This window comes from Oryctolagus cuniculus, chromosome 16, assembly GCF_051225735.1.
Source record: "Oryctolagus cuniculus isolate XC-2025 breed Fujian yellow rabbit chromosome 16, ASM5122573v1, whole genome shotgun sequence".
NCBI classification, from domain to species: Eukaryota; Metazoa; Chordata; class Mammalia; order Lagomorpha; family Leporidae; genus Oryctolagus; species Oryctolagus cuniculus.
Window position 1 is genome coordinate 4,185,529 of NC_142882.1, and position 13,248 is coordinate 4,198,776.

A 13,248-nucleotide genomic window follows, 5' to 3' on the forward strand; every position below is an offset into this window, starting at 1 on the left:
GTTATGGGTTCTGTTTACTCCCAGATATTGTGTATACTTAGTTGCTTTTGTTTGCTTTCCTAGAAAACATGTTTCTTTAAGTACTGAATGGAATGGTTTCTCAGCCTTTGTTTTTCATGACCTTGACTGCTTTGAAGGTGAAGTAATTATTTCATAGAATTTTGTAAAATGTTCTTCAGATTGCTTTGACTGATAGAAGATTGGATTCAGGTTATACTTTTTTATTTTTTAACCACAGTGTCAGAGAAATTGCATTGTGTTCTTCTCATTGCATCAAGATGAACATGATAATTGGTTTTCTCAAAGTGATCTCCAGTATTTCTACCAAGTAGAACTTTCAGAGATGAATGCCCAACATATCATGAATTTATATACCACCTTGACTCTGGTTGCCTTAGCTAGGCCTGAAGAGTTTAATGCCTATCCAAGTCTAAAGGTGCAAGAACACATGGACTGCTATGGGACTTGACAGGAACAAACTGTAGAAGCAGAGGCTGGTGGTACTGGGATACCCTGTGGGACATTTTCTTCCCCCTAAGTCCAGCTGGAGAAGTCAGTGGAATAAGGACTATCAGCATAAGAAGAGACAGAAACATTCTCTTGAACTTATTACCTGTCACCTTGTTTTAAAAGGAATATGGTATTGAGAAAATGTAGGTGTGTTTTTTTAAAAAATATGATCTATTGCTGCTCTGTTTATTTATTTTTTGGGTTGTCCTTGCTGCCTGTGGCATGATGTTAGGAATCCTGTCAGTGGTGGGATAGGCTTTTCTCAGCATTTCATTACTCAGGTCATTGATTAATGCTTCATATCTTAGTGGCTTCTTGGAGAGGAGGCACACCAGAAACTCCAGCAGGGTTGTATGGAAAAATGCTGGGCATCTGCCCTGCCCTTTCGCTCTGATCTGCTGGGGGCCATGACCTTGTCGCATGCAGGTACCCCAGACATCCACAGCACTGAAGTAAGCATGCCATGTGCCCCTCTCAGCATGGCCTGGCCACTGGCAACCACCCCTTGGTGCACCCTCCCTGCTGCTGCTTTTGGAGTTTATGTACTTTGAAATCACGCTAGAGTCTTGTGTTAAGTTGTGTCTTACATTATGTGTTTGGTATGAACTGAGAAAATAACTAGAAACTATCCTGAATGTTCTTGGAAGAGCTGAGGAAGCTGTTCTAATTTCAGGTATAACAGACTTTAAATCAAAAATGGTTGTAAGAAACCAGAAAGTTATTTTATGTTGATGAATGTTTCAGTTTATCAGAAGGAACAACTATGGAAATATTCTCAGTAAACCACCTTGCCTAGAAATAAGCAAATGTAGCCATAATTGAAGGTGAAAAATCAGCAAATTCTACAAGAGTTGGAGACATCACAATGGCCATGGCAAAATGGAACTAGAAAAGAAAAATAAAAAAAAATATGCTCTCTCAACATAAGCTCCATTAAGTTCAATACACTTTTGTAAGTGATGTTAATAGCCATCTAATCCATCCTAAAAAAACTAAGGGTTCTCTGAGGTTGCTCTCTCCCTCTTTTTAAAACTATCTTCCTTTAGACTAGAGGAGTAAGGTGCCTCTCTATTATGCCATTAAAACTGCTCCTAACTTTTTGAATTGTCTTCATCTTTTTACCATCCTTGCTTGGGTAGAAGACTTATTTAAGAGTAGGTAAAAGAACCTAAGGTTGTGATAAGTCTTCATACCACCAAATGTGACTGCACAAAATATGTAGGCCAATACTGAAATGAAATGTGTTTTATGAACTGTGGATTGTGTTTAATCCATTTCTGGGCTTCAGAGGCCATGCAGAGCACTTCATTCCATAAATTAACACATTAGGGCTGCAAGTACACTTGTTATATAAATGGCCTACAGAATTACCTAGGATAGTCCAAGTTATGCCTAGGATGGCATAAATCATTGCTTAGAGATGCTTAGTTGAACAAAGGTTGAGGACTGAATGGTGTGTACAACTTCCAGGACAATGGAAATAGTGTCTACAAAGAAGTGCGTGGTGTGTCAGTTCATAATCTACTTGTGTTTATAGTGTGTCAATACATAAGAAAGATTCTTAGCATGCATGACTAAGAGTTTCAAGACACATGGGGAGATATGTTTGGTATTTGTATGTCTGTGTTTTGAACTCTATGTATTCATTACTTTGTTCATTTTATTCACTCAAGTGCTGCAAGACTAAATAGACCAGATTTAAAAACAATGGCTTATTCAAACTGGATCTTTTTAAAAATTCTTATTTAAGATACACAAATTTCATGTATACAGACTTAGGAACATAGTGATACTTCCTCTTCCACACTCCCTCCTGGCCAAGCTCCCACCCTTCATCCTCCTTCCTCTCTTATTCCTTCTTAATTTTTACAGTGATCTAATTTCATTTACTTTATACTCATAAGATTAACCCTACACTCAGAAAAGAGTTCAACAAATAGTAAGAAGAAAAACAACACTGTTCCTCAACAGTAGTGACAAGTGTTCTAAACAATCATTACATCTCAAAATGACAATTTCACTCCTATACATTACATTTTTGGGGCTCTATTAGTTAACCACAAATCATGGAAAACATGGTATTTGTCTTTTTGGAATGGGCTTATTTTACTAAGTATAATGGTTTCCCGGTGTATATATTTTGTTAGCAAAAGACAGGACTTCATCCTTTTTATGGCTGGGTAGTGTTCTGCAGTGTATATGTACCATAATTTCTTTATCCTGTCATCAGTTGATGGACATCTGGATTGATTACCTATCTTAGCTACTGTGAATTGAGTTGCAGTGGACATAGGGCAGAGATAATTCTTTCATAGGCTGATTCCATTTCCCTTGGGTAAATTCCCAGGAGTGGGATACTGGGTTGTGTGGTATATCTGTTTTCAGCTTTCTGAGTTATTTCCATACTGTCTTTCACAATGGATATACCAGTTTACATTCCCACCAATGGTAGATTATGGTATATTTTCCTCCACATCCTTGGCAGCATTTATTGTTTGTTGATTTCTGTATGAAAGCCATTCTGACTGGGGTGAGGTGATACCTCTTTGTGGTTTTGATTTGCATTTCCCTGTGGCTAGTAATCCTGAGAATTTTTTCATGTGACTGTTGGCCATTTGAATTTTCTCCTTGTAAAAATGTGTGTTGAAATCCTTTGCTTATTTCTTAACTGAATTGTTTGTTGTTTTGGAGTTTCTTGAGCTCTTTATAGATCCTGGATATTAATCTTTTATCAATTTTATAATTCTGTCAGTTGCCTGTTCACTTTGCCAAGTGTTTCTTTTGCAGAGCAGAGGCTTCTCAGCTTGATGTATGTAATCCCGTTTGTCAATTTTGGCTTTGATTGCCTTGCTTCTGGGGTCTTTTCCAAGATATGTTTGCCTGTGCCAGTGTCTTTCAGAGTTTCCCCAAACAAACTTGATCTTTTAACAGGCAGTTAATCAGAATATATATAAGAAATACCACAGAGTACACAGACAACATGTGAAAAGTGGGTTTACTACTAAATTAAAGGGTTCACACTATATCTGATTTGAGGAGTGTATTCAGATCTTTCTGTTGATATCCAGTATTGAAGTGGAAGTATACCTCTTTGAATGCAATAGGCCATTCTATCATGCCTTCATTGATGAGTAAGCCTTGCTTATACGGACTCTTAGGGGAATTCTCTCCAACTTTAGCAGAAATCCAAGACCAACTGGGAAATTTAAAACATTCTGGATATCATATTGTGACATGTGTTCTTGTTCATCTAAGGAGATGTGGTCCCCAGTGCTGTTTGTAAATTGGAGTTTCCTTATGAATGGATGGAGCTAGAAGGCAGGCATAATTTAGAAATGAGGAATACATTCAAATAACTGGTTGAAAATTCATATGTAATAATCCTAATTTTTTTTTCCTCCTGACTCCGATGTTTTCTTTTTGCCAGAGACTTACTTTATTTTGGATGGTCCTCATCTCATGGCCTCAAATAAGAAGATCTCTTCTCATGAAAACTCTGAAGGAATACTTGAATCTAACCAGAAATATTCTGGGTTATTGTAGAGAATGGCTGAGGCTTGGCTGTGCTACAATTCTGGCTAATTGGGTCTCTTTGGGTATTCTTAGAACCTTACATGTGTACTTCTAAAGAGAGTTAACATAGATCATATGTTTAATTTCTTTTTTTTAAGATTTTTTAGTTGAAAGTCAGAGATACACAGAGTGAGAGGAGAGTCAAAAAGAGAGACAGAGGTGTTCTATTGGCTGGTTCACCCCCCATTTGGCCACAGTAGCCAGAGCTGCACCAATCCAAAGCCAGGGGCTTCCTCCATGTCTTCCCACATTGGTGCAGGAGCCCAAGAACTTGGGCCATCTTCTACTGATTTCCCAGGCCATATCAGAGAGCTGGATTGGAAGAGAAGCAGCTAAGACTAGAACTGGTGCCCATATGGGATGCTGGCACTACAGGCAATGGCTTTACCCCCTATGCCACAGTGCTGGCCCCTGCTTAATTTCTTGATTTTGGTGATGATATCATGAATGTGTGAATATGTCTAGATGCATCAAAAGTGTGTAATGTTTGGTATATCAGTCATGCCTTAATAAATTTCAAAAGGGTCAGAACTCCCCACCCCCAAACTTTTCTTCAGGTAACAGTGTGATTCTTTTGTTGATATTGTAGGGAGAAACCTCTGCTCAACTTAAAAATTCAAGACCGTTGAATCTAAAGAGATTTTAAGTAGAGTGTGCTCACCTTTGACATTTTGGTGCCATGACAGTCAGTTGTGGGAAATAATCCATCTATTATTCTCTAAGAAGCTTTAGCTTAGAATATAGTTAACTGTGGTAATGAAAGCATTCTAAATAAGACATCATCACATCATTGAAACCATCCTGGGAAAATCACCTACTTGGTAAGTGTCAACTCTAAACAAGCATGAAACAGTGTAGTGTATGTTGTTATTGTGAGAAAAAATAGGAATTAGATGGTGAATTATACTTTGTAGCATTAACACATGCAGCCTTTTGTATGATTAAATGTTAATGATTTATTCAACAAATTTCGTTAAATGTGTTCCTTGAATGAGAACAGGAGTTCATAAATATATTCTGTATATGGCTTATATATTCTGAAAACTCAATTAACATTCAGATAAATTTATATATATTCACAAAACCCATGGAGGGTGCATGAGCTTATATACATCATCAGTGGTCTCATTTATAAAGGTGAGATGTGGTCCGTGCTTCAGTTATATTTTCTGGTTTTGGGTGAATACTGATGTCTTTCAGATTTAATTTATTTGAGAGGTAGAGTTACAGACAGAGAGAGCGAGAGACAGAGAGAAAGATCTTCCATCTGCAGGTTCACTCCCAAAATAGCCACAATGACTGGAGCTGGGCTGATCTGAAGCCAGAAGCCTAGAGCTTCTTCCAGCTCTCCCATGTAGGTGCAAGGGCCCAAGCACTTGGGCCATCTTCCACTGCTTTCCCAGGCCATAGGAGAGAGCTGGATCAAAGGAGGAGAAGCTAGGCCTGGAGCTGGCATCCATATGGGGTGCTGGCACTGCAGGCGAGGATTAACCTACTTTGCCAGAGTGCCAGCCCAATATTCATGTCTTTAAACACTGCATTTCCCATAGCCATTTTTGGGCATTACTTGAATCTATTTCTGTTTTACCCGAAGTCTTCAGGATGTAGGCCATAACATAGGCAGTATTATGGAGGAAATTTTGCTGTAAGATCCAGTCATTATGTCCATATTTGCTGACATTAAAATATTTCAAGGGAAAATACAGATTTGACCAACTTGTAATTATCATTATTTGCCCTGAATTGTTTTGGACATTTTTACAGAATTTTGTCCTACTTGATGAATGTCCTGCTACACAGTTTGTAATAGTCAAAAATGGGTGCTCCAGTGGCAAAATTCTCACAATACTGATAGTGTTTAAAGACATATCTTTAAATATGGGAAGAACCCATCTTTCCTTCCTTTTCAAAGGCTTAAATAGTATCCTGTTGTCTGTCTAGACCATCCTTCACACATCCATTCTTTGTAGACATTCAGGTTGATTCCATATCTTTGCTATTGTGCATCATTTGGCAGTGAAAACAAAAGTGCAGAAAGATGAGGAAGAACCCATCTTTCATTTTGCCTGATCCTGCTGATCTTGAGATGAAAACCGGGTCATGGTGTTGTACCTCAATAAAAATACCTGAAGATGCTACCAGGTGCTTAATTCATATCCTGCTTCTAGAGGAGACTTACCTGCCAGGGAAGAAGCACAATCTAGTCTACATTTCATGGAGATCCCATTTCTACTTTTCTCCCAAAGTGTTTCACGGAGAGCATGAGCCACTGCATACATAACATTGTAGATGAAAGAGATGGAGTCTGATAAGGTCAGCAAGTTAATGTTTCCTGGAAAAATCTCTAGGGAAGCATTTGGTGGGACTCCAGTTTTTCCACATAGCAACCCATCAAGTGAGCAGCCAAAAATATGAATCCACAATTAACTGAAGTAAAAGTCTTATAAGTATCGGGAGGGGTTTACTGTTTTGAGAAGGTGTCTGAGACCAAGGACTTCCTCCTTGTGGTGTGAAAAAAGTGCAGCATGTGGTTCATCTCATACACACATTGTAACTAAGTGTACTGATAATGTTGTCCACCAGTTATCTTGAAGTTATTTCTTCTGTTTAACTGAACTTTTGCATTGCTTTACCAACATCTCCCCATTTTCCCTACCATCCAGCCCCGGTAAGCAATATTTTACTCTTGGTTTTGGCGAGTTTGCCTTTTTAACAATCTGCATGTGTATGACATCAGACAGTATTTGTCTTTCTGTACTTGGCTTTCTCAGCAAATGTAATGTCTTCCATATTCATCCATGCTGCCAAAAATGGCAAGATTTCCTTCCTTTTCAAAGGCTTGAATAATATCCTGTTGTCTCTCTAGACCACCCTTTCTTCACACATCCATCTCTTTGTAGACATTTAGGTTCATTCCATATCTTGGCTATTGTGAATCATCCAGAAGTGAAAATGAAAGTGCAGAAATTGCTTAGGTATACTGATGTCTTATCATTTGGATATATGCCTTGCAATATACATACATGCACACATACACACGTATATACACATAGATCATATGTACATATCTATTGATGGAATATATGGTCATTCTATTTTTTAAGATTATTTATTTATTTGAGAGGTAGAGTTACACACAGTGAGAGGGAGAGAGAGAGAGAAAGGCCTTCCTTCTGCTGGTTCACTCCCCAGATGGCTGCAGTGGCCAGAGCTGTGCCAATCCAAGCCAGGAGCTTCCTCCTGGTCTCCCATGTGAGTGCAGGGGCCCAAGCACTTGGGCCAACTTCTACTACTTTCCCAGGCCATAGCAGAGAGCTGGATTGAATGTGGAGAAACCAGGACTAGAACCAGCACCCATAGGGGATGCTGGTGCCACAGGCAGAGGATTAATCACTATGCCATGGCGCTGGCCCTGGTCATTCTATTTTGAATTTCTTGAGGCATCTTCATGCTGTTTTCATATAGGTGTACTAATTCACATTCCCTCTAGCAGTGTACAAGCATTTCCTCATTTTCTTATCAGAACTAATTTATTTTATCTTATGATTTTGATGATAGCCCAGGCACAATCTCATTATAATATTTATAATTTTTCTATTGATTAGTGATATTGAGTTTTTTTTAAATGTAACTGTTGGTCATGTATATATCTTCTTTTTAGAAATACATATTCAGGCCCTTTGCCATGCTTAAGTAATCCTATTTGCCTTATTACTATTGAATTATTTGAACTGCTTATATAGTTTAGTTATTAAGAGATTACAGTATGTATTATTTTTTTTTATTTTTGACAGGCAGAGTGGACAGTGAGAGAGAGAGAGACAGAGAGAAAGGTCTTCCTTTTGCCATTGGTTCACCCTCCAATGGCCGCTGCGGCCGGTGCACCGCGCTGATCCGATGGCAGGAGCCAGGAGCCAGGTGCTTTTCCTGGTCTCCCATGGGGTGCAGGGCCCAAGCACCTGGGCCATCCTCCACTGCACTCCGTGACCACAGCAGAGAGCTGGCCTGGAAGAGGGGCAACCGGGACAGAATCCGGCGCCCCGACCGGGACTAGAACCCGGTGTACCTGTGCCGCAAGGCGGAGGATTAGCGTAGTGAGCCGCGGCACCGGCCCCAGTATGTATTATTTTCAACCATAATCTTAACATTCTTTAATGATGGGAATATGTTCTGAAAAATGTGTAATTGAGTAATTTCATTGCTCTGCAAACAACATGACATGTTTTTACACAAATCTGACAGTGAAGTGTCTGCTACACTCGGAGACCGAAATATTTGATACCCATATTTCCCTCCCTCCCTCCCTTTTTTTTTCTTATTTTTTCAAAGAGATGCTTTCAATCCCCTCTACGATCACAGGCTTAATGCACTACTAACCATGATACTTAACAAGTAAAATGTAGGAAGTTCACAGTTCACAGGAATGTAAATAAGGGCTAAATAGATAGGATATCTATTTGATTCCTGTAGGTTTTTTTGTATTCTATATTAACTGTCACATACCAGGGAAAAAATATGAAATTTGTCTTTTGGAGACTGGCTTATTTCACAGAGTATAATGGTTTCCAGTTGCATCCATCTTGCTAGTGTCACTTCAACTACAGCTAAGTTGATTTTCACCAAAGATTTCAATAATGTACAATGAGGATATGACATTCTGTTTTAAAAAAATGGTGCTGAGAAACATGGATATCAAAATATAGCAAATGAGATCACATCCTTACCTCACACCACATGCAAACAGTAACTCAAAATGGGTTAAGTTGGCTGGTGCTGTGATGAAACAGTAAAGCTGCTGCCTGCAGTGCTGGCATCCCCTATGGGCAGCAATTCAAGTCCTTGCTGCTCCACTTTTGAGCAAGCTCTCGGCTATTGTCTGGAAAAGTAGTGAAAGACAGCTCAAGTCCTTGACCCCTGTACCTGCATGAGAGACCTGGAGGAAGCACCAGGCTTCTGGCTTCGGATCAGCCCAGCTTCAGCTGTTGCTGCCATCCTAGGAAGAGAATCAACAGATGGAAGACTTTCTCTCTCTCACCCTCTCTTTCTCTCTTTGTCTCTTTCTCTCTTTCTCTCTCTAACTTGGACTTTCAAATAAATAAATCTTTGAAAAAAGATTAAGAACTTGGACATAGACATGAAACTATAAAGCTACTAAATATGGATGATGACTTTTGGAAATGACCTCAAAGCCAGCGCAACAAATGTAAAAAACAGATGAATAGCATTCCATCAAACTAAAGAGCTTCTGCAAAGCAAACAACCAACAACATGAAAACACAACCTCCACCATGAAGAATGTGCGGCCACGTGCCACATTACAGTGTTTTGATCACAATACAACAGTGGCCCCATAAGATTATGATGCAGCTGGAAAATTCCTATGACCTGGTGATCCTGCAGCCTTTTTAATATCCAGGCACAATGCATTAATGCATTCCTGTGTGTTTAAGGTAATGTGGTATAAACGAACCTACTGCATTACCAGTCATATAGGTAGCACATACAATTCAGTATTATACATAATAATCAATTATGATGAACAATTTTGCTACTGGTTTGTGTGCATGCTATAACTAAAATTTTATCATTACTTTGGAGTGTATTCCTTCTGCTTTCATGTATAGCCCTGTGGAACTGTGTTCTTTCTACTTTTTATTTGTCTAGTGGTTATTGGTATAGTTAGCCTGTGATTATAGAGTGGACTGAAATTCTGTTTTTTCAAAATTTAAAGAGAAAGTAAAACTTGCCAACAGACATATGAACAGATGCTCAGGATCACTAGCCATCAGGGAAATGCACATCAAAACGACAATGAAGTTTCACCCACCCCAGTTTGAATGGCTATCTAAAAAAAAAATAGTAAATACTGGTGAGAATGTAGAGAAAAAGATACCGTAGTACATTGCTGGTGGTAGTTAAACTAGCACAATCGTTATAGAATACAATATGTAGATTCCTCAGAAATCAGAATTGGGGCCCCACTGTGGCACAGCAAGTTAAGTGGTGGCCTGCAGTGCCACAATACTTATGGGTACTGGTATGAGTCCCAGCTTCACTATTTCCAATCCAGCTCCCTGCTAATGAACCTGGAAAAGCAGCGGAGGATGCCCAAGTCCATGGGGCTCTGCACTCACATGGGAGACCTGGGAGAAGCTCTTGACAGCTACCTTCAGCCTGGCCTAGCCCCGTTCAGTGCAGCCATCTGGGGAGTGATCCAGTGGATGGAAGATCACTCTCGGTCTTTCCTTCTCTCTCTGAAACTCTGCCTTTCAAAGTTCTTACTGTGCCCTTCCATCCACACCCAGGTTTCTGTGACACAGTGCCATCTTGAGACCTTGCCTGCCACAATCTTGGAAGCAACTAACAGTTGCCTCCAGAGGCTTGAACACCCCATCCAAAAATTTTAGCCAGAGCCATCAGACAAGAAAAAGAAATCAAAGGAATACAAATCAAGAAGGAAGAAGTCAAACTATCCCTCTTTGCAGACGATATGATTCTGTACTTAGAGGATCCAAAGAACTCTACTAAGAGACTATTGGAACTCATAGAGGAGTTTGGCAAAGTGGCAGGATATAAAATCAATGCACAAAAATCAACAGCCTTTGTATACACAAGCAATGCCATGACTGAGAAAGAACTGCTAAGATCAATCCCATTCACAATAGCTACAAAAACAATCAAATACCTTGGAATAAACTTAACCAAGGACGTTAAAGATCTCTACGATGAAAATTACAAAACCTTAAAGAAAGAAATAGAAGAGGATACCAAAAAATGGAAAAATCTTCCATGCTCATGGATTGGAAGAATCAACATCATCAAAATGTCCATTCTCCCAAAAGCAATTTATACATTCAATGCAATCCCAATCAAGATACCATTTTATTTTTATTAAAATTGATTCTACTAGTGTTAGCCATAGCAATTTGGCAAGAGAAGGAAGCAAAAGGCATACTGACAGGAAACAGAAAAATCAAATTATTTCTGTTGGCAAATAATATGATTCCATACACAGAAAAATCTGAAGACTTTTCCAAAAACTTTGTTAGAGCTCAAGCAAATTCAGAATGTTGCAGGGTACAAAATAAACAGATAAAATCATTAGCATTATATACCAAAAATAATTTTCTCACAAAGAAATCAATAAGACAATCTCATTCATAAAAGCTAGGGAAAAACTACCTAGGAGAAGATTTAATGAAGGCAGATGGTCATCTCTACAATGAACACTGCAAAAAAAGGAGTGATGTAAGAAATTCTGATGGATAAAGCCTGCAGACACCTGTACTTCTTGACTGCAAGTGACTCTCAAGATTATTATGGACACCATCAGGAGAGCTATTTACCATTGAAACTTTGCCAAATTCACAGACTCACAATACACAATGGATAGCATGTCCTGTAAGCAATAATGATGATCAGCATTGGCTAATCATTTGTGCTTCCTTACCAGTGTGATGTATTGCTAATTGAGTAAATCTAATAAGGATGGGACAAGAGAGCATATAAGAGAGCTCTATTGTTTCAATCAAAAGTTTTCTAAACTGAAACTGCTATTGATGAGACGCCTAAGAGTTTAAGCAAAACACATTTTCCATTGCCTAGCCATGCTCTGATGCAATTAGTGAGATTTTGAATAGTGGCTCATGCAAATGAAGATGCAGTAAAGGCCCAAAATATAGAACAGAATTCAGTGGCTTGTATAAAAATGAAATTATAATGTCTTGATGAGTTAGACTTATTACCTGTAAAATGATGAAACTTGCTGTCTATTCAGTAAATCTAAATCAGAGAGCGATTATCTCTTGCTCTCTGTAATGTGTAGAAAATAAAAATAGAGTCACTCTGAATGTACACGATTAACTGAACAAAGGTTGGGAATGGAGAAAAATAACTCCATGCAATGAGGAGGCTTCAGAAAACTCATGGAAAATGTGTGTTATGAAATAATTTCAAAAATTTAGCAGCCGGATATATTCATCATTTTGTTTAAGTGTTTATCTCATATTTATCACTTTTTATCTTCTACATTCTTCATGCTGAATTTGATGTTTTTGATAGCTTGAAATGAAGGCCTCAAATGTAGAACTTCAGTATTTTTATACAGAAATATACATTCCAATTGAATAACTGTATAAAAATCTGATATACATTTCTGTATAAATTGAATTTTAGCAAAACTATCTTAAAAGTTCATGTTTTTCTTTGAGACTTATTATAATTTCTTTTTTTTAACTTTTATTTAATGAATATAAATTTCCAAAGTACGACTTATGGATTACAATGGCTTCCCCCCATACCGTCCCTCCCACCCGCAACCCTCCCCTTTCCCACTCCCTCTCCCCTTCCATTCACATCAAGATTCATTTTTGATTATCTTAATATACAGAAGGTCAGCTTAGTATACATTAAGTAAGGATTTCAACAGTTTGCTCCCACACAGAAACATAAAGTGAAAAATAATAGATGATTTTTTTAAATGATGATGAAATCAGATCAGACCTATTGTCCTGTTTAATCCCAGGGAGAGACAAGTTGGGAATTGATAATTTCTTTCTTTTTTTACAGAAGATCAGTTTAGTATACATTAACTAAAGATTTCAACAGTTTGCACTCCCATAGAACACAAAGTGAAATATACTGTTTGAATACTCGTTATAGCATTAAGCCTCAATGTACAGCACATTAAGGACAGAGATCCTACATGAGGAGTAAGTGAACAGTGACTCCTGTTGTTGACTTTACAAATTGACACTCCTGTTTATGGCATCAGTAATATCCCTATGCACCAGTCATGAGTTTCCAAGGCTATGGAAGCCCCTTGAGTTCTCCGACTCTTATCTTGTTTAGACAAGGTCATAGTCAAAGTGGAGGTTCTCTCCTCCCTTCAGAGAAAGGTACCTCCTTCTTGAAGACCTGTTCTTTCCACTGGGATCTCACTCACAGAGATCTTTTTGCCAGAGTGTCTTGGCTTCCCATGCCTGAAATACTCTCATGGGCTTTTCAGCCAGATCGGAATGCCTTTAGGGCTGATTCTGAGGCCAGAGTGCTATTTAGGACATCTGCCATTCTATGAGTCTGCTGAGTATCTCACTTCCCATGTTGGATCACTCTCCCCTTTATTTATTCCATCGGTTAGTATTGACAGGTACTGGACTTGTTTAT

At 38.6% G+C, this 13,248-nt stretch overlaps 2 pseudogenes; one reads left to right on the forward strand and one right to left on the reverse strand.

Annotated features, from left to right (window-relative positions):
* Positions 1-394: 394 nt before the first annotated feature.
* Positions 395-596, reverse strand: LOC127486084 (phosphatidylinositol N-acetylglucosaminyltransferase subunit Y-like; annotated as a pseudogene).
* Positions 597-917: 321 nt separating this feature from the next.
* Positions 918-13,248, forward strand: part of LOC138847784 (vomeronasal type-2 receptor 116-like) — a 46,943-nt pseudogene continuing 34,612 nt past the window's right edge.